A 20,359-nucleotide genomic window follows, 5' to 3' on the forward strand; every position below is an offset into this window, starting at 1 on the left:
ACCCCTATGATTTTTAATACAAATGTGTTGCACTTCTTTAAATAAGCAGGTATAAATTCTTAAGCAATATATTCATGAGTTTATGGAGAGGCCTAATATCAGCATTAGAAGGAAGGTTTTAAACCTAGTACCCTATTATTGAGTTAGAAACAATTCAGTCTAGCAAACCAGCTGGTAAAACTACTCCCAGTTTGTGAAAGAGAAAAAAGAAAAAAAATATTTTCCTTGACATTTGAGTCACTGTATCATTTCATGCACAAAGGCTTTATGTACATACCAGAAAGACAAGCCTTACCACATTTGCATTTATCCTTTTTTATAGTTGTGATTTTGCCAAGTGCTTTATGATCATTTTTTATTAGCTGAGTCTCTCAATAGTCCTGTGAGGTACAGATTAGTGGGTTAAAATGATAAAGCAGGAAGCTCACTCTCTAGAGACATTTTATTTCCAAGAATGTCTGTATGGAAGAACTACTTTCCCATGTTTGCCAGAGGCACCAGGAAATAGAAGTCAGCCCACATAATACTGCTGAGCCATTTTTAAAAGCCGTTTTCTTTATAAAGCACATGTATATCTGCCTTCTCTCTGTCTCTCGCTTTCTCTTTCACAACAAAAGTAAGCAAAGTTCAAGTGAGTATATTCCAAATCAGTAGCATTTATTATCATATGACATCTCCCTCACTGATATTTTAAGTACAGATAACAAGCAGCACTGAATACTCGTGTAGTCATGCCTCCTTTAAGTGTTCTCTGCAAATTGTAGTAAAACAAGCTCTTATAAAAGAAACAAAAAGAAATATTAGTTGGTTAGTACTTGTTATTACTTCATCATATTACAGGTAATGAAAGCTAAAGCTGAAGGAAACTGTCTTACTGTAATTAGTCAATAAAAAAAAACTGCCTTTTAGGGAAAAGTTTTGTCTATAAACTGGATTTACTGGTTCTTAAAGATGAAAAGGCAAAACTAAGGTATAATTCTCTATGAACATTCTTGAAAACTGAAAATAAGCCTTATGATTCTTTGTTAGTTATATTCATTTTATTATATAGTTGTGGTATGATTCCATGTATAGTTTTTAGCACACTAACATTACATATGCATTAGAGGGCTTTCTTTGATTATAGAGAGTGGGACCTAGAGTTGGGGCAAAGGCCAATGAAAATAAGCTGTCTCCACAGTCGAGGTCTTTTTACTCATAATGGAGGTTGGGAATAACTGCCTGGGCACAGACCTGTGATCCCAGTGATTCAGAAAGCTAAGGCCGGAGGACTGTAAATTTGAGGCCAGACTCAGCAACTCAAAACAAAGAATAAAAATGGCTAAAAAAGCCCATAAAAGTTATAGCACAGCCTTAGCTGACTCACTATGCCTTAGGCCCTAGACTGTCCAGTCAGACTCAGGCATGTGCTAATTAACGCAGTGGGACAGAAGCTTCCTGGGCTGAGAGCTTCTGTTCAGTTTGATGATTACAGAATCAAGTTCAAGTTGTTAAGTTTATAAACACAATATTAATGTTACCAAATACTAAAGCACACATAGATGAATCTGAACTTCCAAACAAGGGCAATATTTCAATGGCAACTTCACTGTATCTCTGTTTCTTCCTTTTAGTGAAGAAACTCAAAACACACACACACAAAAATCAAGTACTTAAAAGTATGTCAAAAAATCTCTGATGACAAGTTAAACTCTTCCCAGCCATTACCCCACCTCACTATGCTAGAGTACCCCTTGAAACCCCTCTCAGCCAAGGCTTCTCATGAGTTAACTTCAGTTATAGCCCTCAGACTTAATAACTCTGGAATCTAAATACAGATGCTTCTTGATTTACAATAGGGTTATGTTCTGATCAACTCATTGTAAACAGAAAATATTATAAATTGGAAATGCATTTAATATATCTTACTTAGTTATTTACTTACATCCTAGCTTGGATACATGGTACACTCTAGGGTATTCGTTGCTTAGCCTGATGACCCTATGGTTGAATGGGAGCTGTGACTCACTGCCACTCACTGCCACTCACTGTAAATTCTCTACCCAGCACTGGGAGAGAATCACATATTGTTAACCCAGGAAAATATCAAAATTCAAAACCTGGCAAATAGTTTCTACTGAATGTATATTGTCTTCACACAATCATAAAGTCAAAAAAATCATAAGTTAAACTATCATAAGGCAGGGACCATCCATATACAGAAACTTGGTCCCCGTTACTGATCTCTCTAAATCTCCCAGAGCAGCTGGACTGCATCAGTCAGAAAATTTGTGAAGAATGTAATATCACAGTGTCAGCAAAATGGCAGAATAGGAATTTCCACTCTGAAGGGATGAGACTTCATCCCTTCAGAGTAATATTAACTTGAACAACAATCCATGAGTGCATATTCAAGGGTTCGTGCATGCACACACATGCACACACAATACCTTCACAGGACTAAAGTGGGAGATGATGGCATGTGGGTGAAACACAGAAATAAGAAAAGACCCATTCAAGAGAGAAGAAAGGACAATTTCAACATTACTCATGTTACCTCCTCCCCTGAATCTGCAGAGAACATTGTGGAGAGAAATACCTTTAGTGTGGGGATAGGAGAGTGAACTGAGCACCCACCTTTTCTGCATACTCCAGGACCAGAACTGTCCCAGTGAACCTGGTGCCAGACCAGCACAGAGGACCCAGTCACTAGTCTGGCACCTGTGAACCCAGGCTCCATACCTACCCCAGCACCAAGCAAGCCCCTCCTATCTTAGATTCCAGGATAGCCGCAAAAACAGGCCAGCCCCCATGCCCTAAGATCCAGCTCCAGGCTAACACCTGTGCCAAGCCAGCTCCCATGCACTGAATCTCCATCTGGCCAGCTCTCATTGCCATAGGTTCTGTACCATCCCCATACTATGTCCAGCCTATGTGGATACAAGCTCCAGGTCTCTGCCCCAGATTCCAGACCAGCCCAGAGCTAGGACATATAGCCCTGGGCATCAGTTCTACTCTAGTGCAGGTCAGCAGCCCTGGCCTCAAGTACCAGGCCAACAACCACAAACACAGGCTTTAGGCCTACCTGGTCTGCTCCCATGGCCCCAGGCTTTCGACCAGAGCTGTGGCTATATGATATAAGGCTAGTATACATGACTCCAAACTCCAGACCAGCCCCTACAGACCCATGTACCATGACTGCTCCAGCATCAGGTTGACTCCATATTCCGGATTGCTAGAGATGTTTAACATTTTTTTCACATATTTGTTGATCATTTGTGTTTCTTCTTTTGAGAAATGTCTATTTAGTTCTTTTGCATACTTAATTGGATTATGTATTTTTGTGGTGTTAAGTTCGTATTGACTCCATGTCATAGAATATGTTAATAATGCTGCCCTGAACATGGGAATATAGATACCTCTTCAAAATATTGATTTAATTTCCTTTGGATATACCTTGTGGTTGGATTATTGGATGACATAAGTTTTTTTTTTTTTAAGTTTTGAGGAAGTTATGCTGTTTTCCAAAATGCCCGCCACTGTAAATTCCTATCAACAGTGCACAAGGATTCCCATTTCTCCCTTTTCTCTGTATCCTCACCAACTTTTTTGCCTTCTTTTTGACAACAGGTGTGAGGGGATATCCCATTGTGGTTTAAATTGTATTTCCACAGTGATTACTGATGTTGAGTCTTTTTTCAGGTATTTATTGGCTATTTTTAGAAGTGTAGTTTTTGTGTGTGCAATAGAAGTTGTTACTATCAGCTTCAAACATATTTTCATGACTATAAGAATTTTTATGGGGCTGGGGATGTGGCTTAAGGGGCAATGCACTCGCCTGGCACACACGGGGCGCTGGGTTGGATCCTCAGCACCACACAAAATAAAATAAAGATGTTGTGTCCACCAAAAACTGAAAAATAAATATTAAAAAATTCTCTCTCTCTCTAAAAAAAAGAATTTTTATGTAAGCTTCATGGTAACCACAAAGAAAATACTGCAATTGACACTCAAAAGAGAAAAAGAAAAGCATACCACTTAGAAAAATACCAAATTACAAAGGAAAGCAGCAAAAGGAATCAGGAAACAATGAGCAGCTCAAAACATTTACTTTAATTATACATGGATTAAATTCTCCAATCAAAAGACATAGAATGACTGAATGAATAAAAAATAACTGGATCTAACCATGTTCTACTTATAGAAGACTTACATTACCTTTAAGGATGTAGACTGAAAGTTATGGGATAAAAGAGATATTCCATAATAACATCAATCAAAAGAGTACATCAGTGACTATACTAACAAAGTAATATTGACTTCAAGTAAAAACAAACTATAATGGGGAAAATAAGATTGTTATATAATAATAATAATATATTTATAATTATTCTATCAAGAAGATAGAATAATTATAAATATATATGCACAACTTCAAAGCACCTATGTATACAAAGTAAATATTAGCATAAGTGAAGGGAGAAATAGAGTTCAATACAATGGTACTTGGGGACTTCAAAGCCCCACTTTCAACTGTAGATCTTTTAGACAGAAATTCAGCAGACTTGAAGCAAGGAAGTGGAGGAAAAGGCACTGCACATTGGTGCAAACAATCTGGAAAGCAGTGTGGAGATTTCTTAGAAAACTTGAGATGGAATCACCATTTGACCTAGCTATCCCACTCCTCGGTCTTTACCCAAAAGACCCAAAATCAGCGTACTATAGTAATGCAGCTACATCAATGTTTATAGCAGCTCAATTTACAATATGTAAACTATGGAACCAACCTAGATGTCCTTCAATAGATGAATGGAAAAAGAAACTGTGGTATATAAACTTCAAGGTATATAAACACCATTAAAAGATAAAATTATGGCATTTGCAGGTAAATGGATGGAGGTGGAGATCATGTTAAGCAAAGTAGGCCAATCCCAAAAAACCAAAGGGCAAATGTTTTCTCTGATAAGTGGATGCTAATCCATGTTTGCGGGAGTGGTGGGGATGGGGAAAACTGTGATTGGGAAAAGGGAGAAAGGGAGGGGAAGGATCATGGGGGCAAGAAATATGGTGGAATGAGATGGATGTCATTACCCTAGGTACACGTATGACTGCACATATGGTAGCAATGCTACATCATGTACAACCAGAGAAAAGAAAAGTTGGACTGCAATTGTGTACAATGAATCAAAATGCATTCTGTTGTCATATATACCTAATTAGAATAAATAAATATTTTTTTAAAAGACATTCAGCAGACTTGAAAAACACTATAGACTAAGTGGACCTACTAGATAAATGGAGAACATTGTCTCCAACAGCAGCGGAAGATGTTCTTCCCCACATATTCTCTAGGATAGATTATATGTTATATTATAAATTAAGTCTTAGCAAATTTAAGATTTGGTTAAAATCATATCAAGTATCTTTTCCAGCCATAATGGTATAAAACTAGAAATCAGTAACTGTAAGAAAATTGGAAAATTTACAAATGTGTAAAAGTTAAACAGCACACTCCTGAAACATCAGATATCAAAAAGAAATAAAAAGGTATCTTGCAATACAAAATAGAAAGAAATTTTAATAGAGCTTAAGAAATTCAGCAAAAGCAATTGTTTGGGGAAATTTTATAGTTATAAGGGCCTACATTATGAAAAAAGAAAGATCTAAAATAAACAACCTAACATTATACTTCAGGGAACAAGAAACAGAAAAAAACTAAGCCCAAAGTTAGCAGAAGGAAGGAAATAATAAAAACCAGAGCATAAATAAATAGAGAACAGAAAACATTTATGAAACAAGAGTTGGATTTCTGAAACAAAAAAAAATTAACAAACTTTAACTAGACTATCTTTAAAAAGAGGGAAAAGATATGTAAGTGAAAGAAGAGATATTACAAGTGACATCACAGAATTTCAAAGGACCATCCCTACCAAGAATGAATCATAAAGTCCATCGGTGAATAAATGCTAATACAGAAAATATCAGAGAGAGAGAGGGAAAAAAATTTCTGTCTTAAAAAGAAGTATATCTCACCATTTGGGACAAAATTTTAGGACATTATGCTAAGTGAAAAAAGTCAGGCACAAAAAGACAAATACTACATAATTTCATGCATTTGTGGAAGCAGAGATTAAGTGGTTGTCAGGGTTTCTAGGAGAACAGGGTCATGCTGATCAAAAGGTATCTATGTATGAGGTGCTAGATATGTTATTTAGCTTGATTGTGGTAATCATCTTATGTTTATCAGTATATCCCATTGCGCAACCTAAATACATACAATTCTTATCAATATTTAAAAAGGAGAAAAAAATGAAAGAAGCTTATTGAGAAAGATATATAGGAGTGGCAGTTTGCATTTACTATTGTATTCATTGCTATTTTAAGTGGTAGCTATACATCATGTTGCAATGAGATTTTTTACGTCAAAATATGTGTGATGAAATTCACAGAATACCTTTTGTGATGGCAACTTTTTATTCAATGGTATATAGATTTATGAAAAAAATCTTTTTTGGTTTCTTTTTCTTTCTCTTTTCATAAGAAACATAGTAAGGGTCAGTCTCAATTTTCTTCTGTGCCCCACTGTAATTTTTAGTACTATTCCCTTTTACTCCAAAAAGTGTCACAAGTTGGTTTAATATATTATGTAGTCTTTGGGGGTATCATTGTCCATTACTTGAACAGAGAAAGGGAAAGCAGGAAAGAGGAAAAGTATTTAAGACAACCACGTGCCAAAAAATTAACTAGATGTTCTGCTTATGTTTTTATTTCATGGATTAATGATGCAGCTCCTTAGTGGTAGAGTACTTGTCTAGCATGGTAAGACCCTTTTTGATCCTCAGCAAAGCAAAAGTAAATAAATAAACTAAATAGCTTCATTTCATTCTCACAATCATTGAAGGAGACCATGCTTTCCTTTCCTTCTTACATATTGGGCTTAGATGATTTTTCCAAGTTACACAAATGAGGAGCAAACCCAAATCTTTCTGAATTACTATTTTACTATGAGTAGCATGGACTAAATATGCAAGTTAATTTGTAGCAAAAATTAACATGGTAAAGAAAAAGAAAACAAATTCCGCAAACTCCGGAAACGTAATCAGCATTCAGCGTTTCTTGGCATTTTCTAAACAGAGCATCAGCAGCTCGGTTGTTCTCCATCATCTTATTTAATCACTCAATTAAAGTATCTTCAGGACACCTGTTGCAGGTATAAAACACCAAGACTCAAATTAATTCCCAAACAATAATGCCACCTGTTAATGTCCCAAGGCAACATTTCTCCTCAGGTAATAATAACCCGTTCTTACAGTCTATTACTTGCTCTGAAAGTCATGCCTTTCTTTGGCTTCTAAATGGGATGTAAAAAAGTGTAAGCATCATTTTTCTTCCAGTTTCCATGCCTGTGTTCCTGCTGATCCTCCCCATTTGAGTGGCTTGTCTTCTTCCTCCTACTTGTCTTTCAAGTTCCAGCCACGCCTTGCTGATTCTACAAAACACTCCTGGCAACTGGATTTGGTACATAGTAATCTATCTCTCCTTTGTGTTCCCATAATTTTTTAGTCAATTTCTAGCTGTTTGTTATTTTACTGTTCTTTGCTTTATGTGTAAACATATGATATTTTAAGTACTTCTAATATAAACACTTAAAGGGCAAGAACTATGATTTCTACTGTGTGTGTGTGTGTGTGTGTGTGTGTGTATATATATATATATACATGTGTGTGTGTGTGTGTGTGTGTGTGTCCTTTTTGTAATACCTAATGTAAATTGGCAACCATTTGGCATTCAGTATATACTGCTTGATTAATATAGTAATTAATATAATAATACGATGACTACCAGGCAAAGAAAGAAGATCAACTGTTATTGTTATTCTGCAACTCTTAAGATTCTGGATTTTAGTATTTTCAGGATGGGTTCATCTGTAAAACTTAGTTAATGTAAGACTTTGAAAAGAAATCCAACTCAATACATAAGCTATGCTTAAAGGGATGGAAAAACTGAGATGAAATGGAAAATATAAGTAACATGATAATAACTGATAAGAATTTTTCTGTAAAAAAAGGCTGAAATCCATAAAATCAAAAAGGCTTGGAATTTGAGGCTTAATATATTTTAATAATTTGAAAAAGGGAAGAAGAGCTCCTCTCAATAAGTAATATGGACTAATCAATAAAGTGTAGAAATTTTCCCTGAAATAATCAGATTAAAAACTTATCTAGAGGAATTCATATCTTCCAGGCTCTTCTTACCAAAATCTTACCAAATTTATTTACCATTTCATTCATTCATTTATTCAACCAATATTTTTAAATCTTGTTTTTCCCTAGTCTCCAGGTATTAAGGATCATGCTGACTATATTGCACAAGTGTGTTATTTGCTGATATATTTTGGAAAATAAGTTTTCTATATTTCCGTAGAGCTATATGCCTCTCACAATTATAGCTCATCTTGGTGCCACCCCTCAGTCACACCTACGGTTTTGCAGCCTGATTAATTATTTTGCAGCAGATGTGGCAAATGCAGAGGTGGAGCTGCTCTGAGTATTTTCTGTGTTAAGTGGTGGGGATTCCCCCTGCTGTTCCCTTTGGCTGACTAGCTCCTCTCAGGGTGTTGTTAATGAAATTTAGTCTCCTGTCACATGGTCTTCTGAACTTTGCAGCAGCTCCTCCCTCATGGTTCTCATGCATGATTGTGAGTTGATGGATAGACCAGCTAGGCTCTGATGTTTAAGATTTTAGTGAACAGACACATTCCACTGCAGAACTTGGACCAACATGACCAGCATCAATTGGTTTTTGTCTTGTCATAGTTCGTGCTTTGTTCCTTAGGCACAAAAAGCCTACCATTCTCTTACTAATAATGTATTTCTTAGTTACTTTTTCTGCAGTATTTCACGGTGCTGGATCTTTCCTTCCCGTTGCAGTTGTATTTAAGCCTACATTCCCCCTGCAGCACAAAACAAAGGGTCCAGTAATCATGATCTTTCACCATGCATTTGCACTAGCAGGCCCATCAATTCATACATTTCAAGCACACCTGTTACCTGCAGTACTTGGTATCTACATTTGAAACCCTTGTTGAATGTATTCTTCTACTGAACAGCCTTAATTTAACTAGTCCTTGGAGTTTCATATACACAAATTGACAGTCTCCTACTTCATCAGTGTGAAAGCTAACTGTGCAAAAAAACAAATATATGAGATATTTGGTATATTCCTAGAAGTGTTTCTTTAAAATACTATCCATAAAAAACAATTCAGTGTCTAAACTCACCATTTTCAGATTGAAAGTCAGCAATTTTAATGCTAACTTTTTTCTCCTAAATGATTTATTATTAGTGTTTAATAATTACCAAATGTTTTCATGGAATTTTTTGTCAATTTAATTCTTTGGAAATTTAGCTATGGTACTGAATAATTTAGAAAAGAAATATGAAATTATTGTAGATGTCCAAGCTAAATTTGGAAATGGATTTAAGTAATTTGTGAGTTCATAAAAATTGAGGCATTTGAACCATTGATTTCACTTAAGCTGCCTTGGATCTTAGCATTCTGTTAATCTGTATTATAGTCTTACATCCCTACCAAGCCTTTGCCTAGAGACTAATTCACAGATACATTTATTTCATTTTCATCATGATAGAGTCTCATAGTACACAATGTAATGTATATGAAGCAATGAAGATTCGACTCCTCTTCTAAACCCCTACAAGGTGATGTATATAGAAATAATTTGATGAACTTCTTCATCATAATCCTACACATTCTCAAGAAAAAAGTTTTCTCATTCTTCTTTGAGTACTGTCACATTAATCAGTATAAGACAGTGCAAAATAATTAGTACTTGCCAAAACCAGCAAATTAGAAGCATATCTATTCAGTTTAGTTGATAGATATGGGGTATGAAATAAGAATTATTAAAACATACTCATTAAAGTCATATGTTGGCAACTTGGATCCCTCAGTCAAGTGCCCAGAGGCAACAGAAAGCTCAAGAAACATAACCAGTCAGTCCCCTCACCAACCTGTAGCACATCTATCCCAAAGACTGTTGGGTTGTTTACAGACTCCTCAGAGTTTCAGCACATGTCCTGCTTGAAAATTCAAATATGGTCATGGCTACTTTTCTCATCAAAATTACAGAGCAAGAGGGGATCCTAGTAGCAGATCTGAAGGGATTAAGGGAGCAGGCAGAAGAGAGCCAGTGGACAGTCACCTTTGGTGAGGGAGGAAACTGGAAGAGAAATGCAAGGAAGGAATCAAAGAAAAAACCCTGCATTCATTCCCTTTCCTCAGACCTGTTGTTGCAGACGTCCTTGGGCTAGATCCTGGAAAACAGCAACAGATGGTACAAAAGCCTGTCTAGGTCTGATTCCAGACAGCAGAATGAAACAGGGTGGAGAAGTGATCTGTAGGGTTGAAAGGAAGATATTCAACCCATTGTCCACTTAGTATAATTTAATATATCTAACTACCTCATATTGTTTGAAGTAAGCAGGTTTATAAGTCATAAATTCAAAACAAAAATGTACTAAAAAATAGAAGCAAGATGACATTTGCTTATTTAACTTCATTCTCTGTTTCAGCCAGCATAAAGGTAGGCTTTGAGGAAAAACAATGAAAAGAGAGAAAGTCTTCTGTTGCCATGCTTTTCCATGTCCTGTTTCTTCATGCCCACAGATCAGGTGACGTCCAAGACATGCCCTTCTTATTTTTGTATCTTTATTCCCCATATATTTAATTTGATATTCTTTGGGAGAATATCAAATATCATACACTTCTCCAATCTGTCCTATATTTACTCACCTTTGGGTCTTCACTAGAACTGAATCATACGACATCACCAGGTTGGTCACTAACTCTCAATGTTTGTAGTTTTTAAATGAAATGTAGTCTTTATTAAGTCCTTGTTGCATGTAGCTGAAAGAATGAGATACCAACTCATATTTTTCTTCAAATTGTCATTTACAATGGAAGAAATGAAGACTGTCATTTAAATATTACCCAAAAAACGCATATCTCCACTCCCTCCCCAACCCCTGCTAAAATGATTGCAAAAGGAAAAATGGATACACAACAGGATTAAGAAAATTTATGCCAGCATCCAAAAGAAGACATCTTGGAAACAGAAAAAGGAAATGACTGAGTAGTCCAAAGAAAGTTGAATTTAAGGCATTTATATCTCCATCCAAAATGCAAACCAATTTCCGCCATTTATTTGTGGAAATTGTAAAGAATTACAGGCACTGTATATTCTGAAGAGAGTGTTATGGGTGAAACTAAAAAGAAAAGAAAAATCTTTTAAAGTAATTGAGATTTTAACTCTTACCTTCCCCACTCCATGAAAGAAGACAAACATGACTTGTTGCTGAAGATAAATTGACTTTCTGGAGCAGTCAAACCATCGGGGCTCAGGTACATCAGACATAACTGATAGGGTAGGAAGGAGAGTGGATAAGGAGAGACACCCTATACTGAAAAGGAGACTAAAAGTTGACAATCTGAATGCTGCAACCTCTGGATCACTTTCCCTAAAACATTAGCAGCCAGGGTATCTAATCTCTAAGTAGAAATAAATAAATAAATAAAGATTCTTCTCCAGGAAAACATGGCAAGCCCAAGGAAAAGAACTACTCTTACGAGTCCCTCAGAATGGCCTGATGATAAAGTGCTCAAACTCAGGAAGACAAACTCCATCTGAGCATACTGATCAGATTGTTAATGTTAATGACTCATTATATATATATATATATATATATATATATATATATATATATATATATATACACACACACACACACACACACACACACACACACACACATATGCCTTTTTTTAGATTTAGTTTTATGTAGTGCAGGGGATGAACCCAGGGTCTCACACATGCTAGGTAAGTTCTCCACCACTGAGCTACAACCCCAGCCCTAATATCTCACTCTTAACAACAACAAACAAACAAAGGATCACCCAAATATCTGAAAACTTCTCTAACAGAAGTCAAAAACAGAGGAAAAGAAGAAATAAGAATACAAAGGGAAAAATCTCCAATTACTTATGATATATTATCAAGTTATCAAATCTCTGAAATAAAAATACAAAAAGATACTTTTAAAAATTCAGAAAATAAGAAAGAGCTCTTGGAAACAAATAATAGGAAAAAAAAGTAAAAGTAATCAGCACAATAAAAAGGGTATGAGAAAAATATCCCTAACTGGCATCAATAAGTCAAAAGACAAAGAGAAAGAGAACAGACAAGAAAATGAAACTATCAAGCCAAAAGGTGCAACATTTGAAACAAAATGAAAACATGGAGAAAAGATATTGTCACAGCAATAATCAGGAAGTTTCCTAGAATGAATGGGCATGAGGTTCCAGGCGGAAAAGACCCATCGCCTGATCAATGAATAGAGATTCAAGTCACATTATCAAGACAAACAAACAAAACAAAACAAAACAAAAAACCACCAGGGGTAATTTGAAGCTTAAAAGGATTAGCAAACAGAGCTGGGGTTGTGGCTCAGTGGTAGAGTGCTTGCGTAGCACATGTGAGGCCCTGGGTTCAATTCTTAGCATTGCATATAAATAAATAAAATAAAGGTCTGTTAACAACTTTAAAAAATATTTAAAGAAAAAAAGATAAGCAAACAAACAATACCACATAAAAGAGACAAAATCTTCCTAACATCTTACCTGAAAATGGAAAGCAAATAGAAAGATGCCTTCAAAATTTGAAGGAAATTATTATTTTTAATTTAAAATTCTATACTCAACCAAGCAGCAGCCAAGAATCAGCCAAGTATTAAAAAAAAAGAAATTTTCAGAAATGCAAGGTCTTAAAAGTTTACCTCCCATGCTCCCCTTTTCAGAAAGCTACTAGAACATGTGCCCAATGAAACCAGAAAAGGAGATATGGAATCCAGGAAAAAATGGGTACAATATAGAGAAAAAGTAAAAAGTATTCAGAATGATGGAGAACAGAAATACCAAGAACAGAAATACCAGACACTGGAAACAATTAAATTAGAGCAGGACAGAGCCTTCTAAGAACAATGGCGCTAAGAATAATATACAACTGATGAAAGAATAATATTTGTGACCATGTTCAGAGACAAATTAATGTCATGGTTAGAATGAAGAGAAAATTGGTACATGCACCAAGAAGTGAAAGAATGAGGCAACTTTAATATCAGGAAAAAGGAAAAGTACATGAAACAAGATATAGTCATATTAAACTATGTGACTCAGCTGTGAATAATGATTACATTATCATATTGCATGTTGATTTATCTAAAAATGATATTACCACTGCTTAAGAAAGGTGAAATGAGGGGGATGAGTTGTGGTAGGAACAGAGAAAGAGGAGTGCTGTACAAGAGAAAAATTCTGATACACAATAGCAGGAAGTCAGCAGGTAATGCCCCAGATTGATTTCTCCAGATGACACGTCTTGAGAAGAAGATCAGCATGCTGGAAATTTACTAGGGAATTCTCTTTGTAAGGAAAGGGAAGGAAACAGGATTAAGCAGAAAGAGAAGTTGGACTGCTCAAAGAAGATGCTAAGGTTTAAACATGGTTGAACCCCGGTGTGTGGAGGGGGTTCTCATCTGGCAGATTGGGCTCCAATGGAACAGTTTTGAGAAATGGTGGAGTGTTAAGAGGTGGAGCCTCCTGGGAGGTTATTAAATCACAGGGCCCCATCCTTGAAAGAGATTAATTCCTGTCTCACAAAGGTGGGTTAGGTATTGAGAGACTGGTTTAGTTCTCAGGAATGCCTGTTATAAAGTGAGGCCACCCCACATTTCTGGTCTCTTATGTACGTTCTGCTGGCCCATTGCCCCGTCTAATGTACTTCACTGTGTGGTGGCATCCACCTCATTCAAATGAGGCCCTCATCACTGGTAGTCATCTGAACTTTTTCAGCCTCTGTGTTCTTCCCCAAACACTTATTTTTCCTTACAAAGTACTCAGTCTTAGGTATTTTGTTATAGAAGTCCATAAAATGAATTTGAATGGAAGGCTTCAGCCAACCCTATAAGGTGCTCTGATACAAGCTAATTCTTCAAAGTAGTGGGTCACAAGTTGGGACAAGGACATTGGTCATTTATACTCCTGTGTATATAATTTATTGAGTGTAGGCCTCCCTGGGCAGAGGCAGTTCTCTTCAGCAGATGCAGTTCCCGAGGACATCTGGCGATTGAAGATTTCCTGACAGCAGCACTCAGAGTGGTTAATGGGATGAGTCCTTCACTCCTCAAAGTGCAGCTCCCCACAGTGCCCACAGTCAGTGATATATAAAAAAGACACAGAATCCATAGATTTTAGACTAAGTATAATTTTTTTTTTTTTAGTATTAGGGAAATATGTATGTTAAAACAGCTGAAAAAAAAGAAAAGAGACACTTCATGGAATGGAAATAAGAAATGACAAGGAATGGGGCAGGTACTGCGGTGTTTCATTATAAGGCTAGAAGTACTGTAGGTCTTTAAAATTCCATGCTTTGAAGTTCAAGCTTTGGCTGATTTTGAATTTTAAGTGTAGCTAAGGAAGTAGCCATTAAAATGTGTATCACTGTAAGGATCAGGGTCCTTAATGCTGTTAGGACAAGAGATCATCTCTAGATAGAAAGGGATAGGGGTGAGTGTGGGAAAGGAAGAAAATAAGTGATTTAAACCATTTTTCATAATAATGAGAAAGGCTAATTCCAGTGAACAGAGTAATTTAAACATTTTGCATAATAAAGTGAAAGGCTAATTCCATGAAAGACTGGGGTAGACAGTCTTGAAAAGGAAGAGGCAGTTAAGAAAGTAATTCTCTTTAGGGTTAAGAGACCTCCTTGTCAGAGCTAATGTTTGCCTTGATCCTGTGTTCATCCTCTTTGATCAGCACTGCACCCAGATCCATGCTGCTGGTGCTGAGAGGACAATATTTCAAATGTTCTTCTCCAGTCTGGCTTTTTGGTAGGTTTTGAAGAGCCTGAGTTTATCCGGGAAGTCATTCTGAAACTGAACACCCAAGTTTAGGAATACTAAGGATAAGACAAAAGAGGCTATGTAATAACAAACTCTTGTAAGCATGAGGTTAGCAATTCTGAAGTGAAATTTTACACAGAATTTAAAAGAAACAATCTCTCTGGTGGGGAATGAAGGCTTAAAACACAAGTTAGAAACCGAGAGCATCCTCAAGGTGACTTTAGATAGAGATGAATGGATCAACTTTGACATTAGAAATGTTTGAATATTGGGGTCACTTGAACATGGAAAAAAGTGTATATCTAAGGAATATCTTTAAATAGTCTTCAGTGAAGTTCAGTGCTTCTATCCTATTGTTATAAGGCTGTTGCTCATTCTGGTGTAACAGGAAGCAATGTGAAAAGAGGCCATTAGACTGACTTTGTGTCTCTGCAACTCAGCCCTCAAAATTTTCCATCCATACCCATTTTAAGCCACTTGGCTCCAAAACATGTTTGGAGCTATTCTCCTGAGGGAACCTGGGAGTAGTCAGTAATGTCTAAAGTATCTGTTAGGGTCTCCCACGAACAGGAAGCAGATGGCATGCTCAAATTAGGACAAAATTCAAGAAGAGCTAATTTCCAATGGGACAGATTGCAAAGGTGTAGGAGGGTTGGGAAGCCACAGAGAATAATGCAGGGACCAGCAGGAGAACAACCCCTTCTGCCTAAAAGTGCTCAGAGGTTCATTGTTACCAAGCTATTACACCTTTTTGGTAAGATCATTTGCTGCTTTGGGCAACTGTGCTGATGTGGGTAAGGTGACATTTTAGATACTGCTATGACCAATTTACTTGATAATGTTTCTTGCTGATACAGTATCACCAATTCCAAGGGATGCAAAAAAAAGGGGGGGGGGGAATGAATGGCTCAGCACAAAACTAGCAATAGTGTTGTAAAATATTCAAAGAGTATGTTGGTCACTTTGTTGCCACATATGGTAGGCACAGATCATGCTCTCACAGGGCAAATGGGACAGTCTCTACAACTGGTTTGTTGGTATGAAGATATATGTCAGGATTTTGATAATCCAGCATTTATGTAAGTAATACTAAAGTATTATGATTTTCCAGCTTTTCAAATGTAAATTCCCAACTAATGGCATATTCTATAAGAATAGCCAAAAAGAATTGCTTTCATTTTAAAAATAAGAAAAGGTAAAACCATAAAACAATCTGCTACCACTCCTACCACCTATTCTCTCTCTCTCTCTCTCTCTCTCTCTCTCTCTCTCTCTCTTTCTCTCTCTCTCCTTCCTGGCTTTATGAACTGAGCATCTTTCCTCTACCATGCCCTCTTCCATGATGTTCTGCCTTACCTCAGTCCCTGAACTATGGAATCAGCAGCCAAACATGGACTGAACCTCTGAAGCAGTAAGTCAAAGTACCATGTGACTCAGACTGAATATCTCAACATGTTTTAAAGAAGTATAAGAAAAATATAACCAACATTACTGACCAGTACTTACTCTCTGATACTACCTCATCACTTTTTCACATTTACTCCTTTATATGCTTACATTTTTTAACATGTACAATGTATTTCAATTCAGGGAAAAGTGAGTTCATCAATATTAAATATTTAAAATCTCAAAATTTTACTTTTTCAATTGTAAAGCAAAAGAAATAAGCCAAGACAGAATTAGGAAACCTACTTTCTCATTAATTATTTCTAGTTTTTTGGCCTTGGGATGACCATTTAATGTCTCTGAAAATACCTTGCTCATTATTAAATACTAAACAGATATCCCAAAGAAATAAAGAAATCCTAACCCTCATTCTACTTTTAGGTGCTAAAATATTATAAATTTTTTATTTCTACTCTAGGAAAATAAAATATTAAAATTATAGTTTTATTTATTATCAAGTAAACAAATATGTGGAGAAGCAAACTCATGCAGTATTGAATAATGGTTTTTAATATCTTACAGATTACTCAAAACTTTAAGTTTGCATTAACTAAAAAGTTGAAAAAAACATTTTTATGCTTAATGCAGAATAAATTATGAAAACTAGTAAAATACATTTAAAATTTTTTCTGTAACCCAAGAAAATCCTGCTATTCTCACAGCCTTTACCACAGTAATGAAGACCTTCCAAAAGAACATTTTAGTGAGTGTAAGTACAATGGCCTATCTTCTTGGGAAGTGAGGCTAACATTTCTATAAAGATTAGCTAAACCACCCTTAACAACTGCAAGTATTACAAATTTCTGATTGCTATGTCTACATATCTTTGATTTATATAAGTTGGCTCCAATACTACATCTAACCTGACCTCTCTTTCCACTGCACAAAGAGTGGGAGTAGATTTGAAAAAATAGTGCTTTAGGTGGCTCCATTTTTTAAAAAAAGTATACTTCTATTAGGTTCATCAAAAATTATTAAAATGCTTATACATAAAATAAAAGTTGTACTCTGGAACACTAAATTGGATTAGACATCACTTTTCTTAATATGTTAGACATTAAGGTATTTAAGTGTACTTACCTTTTGTGCATTTTCCCCATCTTCAATTGTAAAATCTAATCTGGCCTGCCTGGGATTGATCAGGTCTTTTAGTGTTAAACAATTCACCTCCATCCGAAATGCATAATTACTTTAGAAAACCATTTTATCATTAGATATTTTCCCCTCCAAAAAATATTTATTACTCATTCCTGAACATGAACTTCCCCTTCCCTAAACAACTCCTGGGTATTTCCAGGAATGCAGCCACCCTCCAACCACCCTCTCTAAAACTCACATGGACACTTACAATGATTAGTAATTACGAAATTCTGGGAAGGAAAAAAGTATAATATGAATTCTTTATGAAAAGCAAGAGGGCAAAATAAAGTTTCCAAGTCTGAAGGGTGTTGGGTAAATCTGTCAGAAAGTACAGGGTCTCTGCAGGTCAGTTAATTTTGGCGCAAAGAACTGGGAGGAATTAGGCTTTGAGGGGGTTTGAATCAGGGTGAAAGAAACCTGATCGCTAGAACAAACCCACTCAACTACCTCCGCAGCTCTTTCCCAGGCCTCCAAGCGGACCCCAAAGATAAACCCCAAATCATGGGGAAGGGCCAGTCCATTTCACGGAGAGAGCTGGAGGCGACAGAGCCCCACGCGCCGGGTCCCGAGGTAGAGCACCTCAATCCTCCGCCAGCCTGGGAAGGAGAAGGGTGGCAGCCTGGCAGCCGGGCGGGAGGGTCCACTTCTCCCCAATTCCCGCCTCCCCACCAGCTCTGGGGCCGCACGCGTACTTACTCCCGCTTTGCGAAGGAGGCTTTCTGCCTCTACAGGGACCTGCGTGGCCCCACACCAGTGCGGGACGAGGGTGCAGACATCAGCAGCCGGGCGGCGACATCGGCAGGGCAAGGCGAGGCATGCAGAGCCCCGCTCCGAGTGCCCGGTGCTGGCGGGGACCCCGCGGCATCCGGGAAGCTCCAGCGTTCCTACGCGGCGAGCGCGACTCCAGTCTGTACCGCGGTCCCCACTAAAACACCTCCACTGGCGCCTTGAGACTGAATTTGAGCATCCGCCAATCAGAGGCGGCTGGCGGGGCGACCTCGGCCAATCGCGCGGCGGCAGGGCCCGGGCTGGCCGCCCCTCTCAGTCTTGGCGCTCCAAGCCGCGCATTTCGGCCTCACCCGCCCAATTGTGTCCGCTTCACCCCCCTCCTTCCCTGGAAACCTCGTCCCCGGAGCCAATGCGGGCAGTGGACGCGGGGGCCACGGGAAGCAGCGAGGGCGGTGGCGCGGGGCGGCGGGAGGAGGACAAGGAAGGCGCTTTTGTTATGCATAAAAGACCCGCTCACGTCCCCGCGGCTGGCGGCGCCCGGCACCAGGGGTGAGGAAAGCAGATGGAGTTTGGAAAAATGATACACACACACCCTGGATGCTACCGCCGCCGCCCCTTCCCCCAGCAACCTGCGAGGTCTCGAAGTTGTCCAGACTTGCTGGGGCAAACTTCCTGACACCCAAAGGCTGGAGTGACACGTGAACCATGGTTACCACTGTAGGGTTCGAGCAGATGGCACGCTGGTTAGCCCTGGAAACTGGCCTGGAAGCCCAACTAAATGTTTCTTAACACCCCCCCCCCCATCCCGCCACCCCGCCCCAAGTCTAGTGATGTTTCTTGGTGTCGCCTTTTCTGAAGAGTGCAGGAAATTTCCTCAACATTGCTAATTTGTATTAAATGTTTCACTTCCTCCTTTGAATGTTAAGATTGAATACTAAAATAAGAATGTTAGTAGAAACAGTCTCCCCTTACCCCTAGAGATCTCTTTGTTCAGAACAGTTTTATTGAAAAAAGTTATTTCGTAGAGTTCCCACAGATCCAGTGCCCAGTTTCAATCACTGTTAACACTATAAGACATTTGTTAAAATTAATGAACCAATAATATACCAGCCAATTTGTATATTATTCTTAAAAGTCACTATTTTAGTCATATTTCCTTAATTTTTACCTAATGACTTTTTTTTTTCCTGTTCCTGGATACAACATTACTTTTAGTTTTCATGTCTCCTTAGGTTTCTTGGCTGTCAGTTTCTTCATTTTTGATGACTTCCACAGTTTCCAAGAGTACTGGTTAGATATTCTATAGGGAATTCTTCAGCTAGATTTTGAAGTGTTTTTTTTTTTTTTTTTTTTTTTAAAGCCTGACTATGGACCTTCCCCTACAAACTATATACTTCGTTACAAGGCCAGCATTTTCATTATCCCTTCAGGGCTCCACTCTTCATCCCTCTGTCCTCAAATGTATGTGAGGGACCCACAGCAGAATTCACAACACTAGTCAAGTCCTTTACTTTTTATGCTATTTAGATTGCTAGTAAAAATCACCACCAGGCCATATGTTAAAAAAAAAAAAAAAAAACATAAAAGCATGCAAAACATGAAACATAAAGATACTTTTTATAATAGAAATAACATTTTGAACTGAAATATTTCTTATAGGAAGCATAGAGAAGAGTAAAAAGTAAATTGCAATTTATTCAGTTACATCCTTATGAAGTAGAGAATTTAGATGAAGAAACCTTTCCTTCCTAACTATGAATTTCCTGTTGTGTGCCATGATATTCTAATAAATGACCACAAACTGGTTGGCTAAAAAGAATAGAAATTTATTCTTTCATTTTTGGAGGCCAGAGGTCTGAAAGAAATCAAGGTGTTGTCAGGACCTCACTTCCTCTGGATCCAGAGGAAAATCTAGATTCTCTTCCACTTTCTGGTGGCTGTTACCAGTCATTGACTTGTAGCTGCCTGCTCCAATCTGCCTCCATAGTTACATTGCCTCCTCTTTTGTTCATTAAATCTACCCTTGGTCTCACATAAAGACACTTGTCATTGGGTATTCCAGGATGTTCTCATCTCACGATTCCTAATTG

This window comes from Callospermophilus lateralis, unplaced genomic scaffold (assembly GCF_048772815.1).
Source record: "Callospermophilus lateralis isolate mCalLat2 unplaced genomic scaffold, mCalLat2.hap1 Scaffold_43, whole genome shotgun sequence".
NCBI lineage: Eukaryota > Metazoa > Chordata > Mammalia > Rodentia > Sciuridae > Callospermophilus > Callospermophilus lateralis.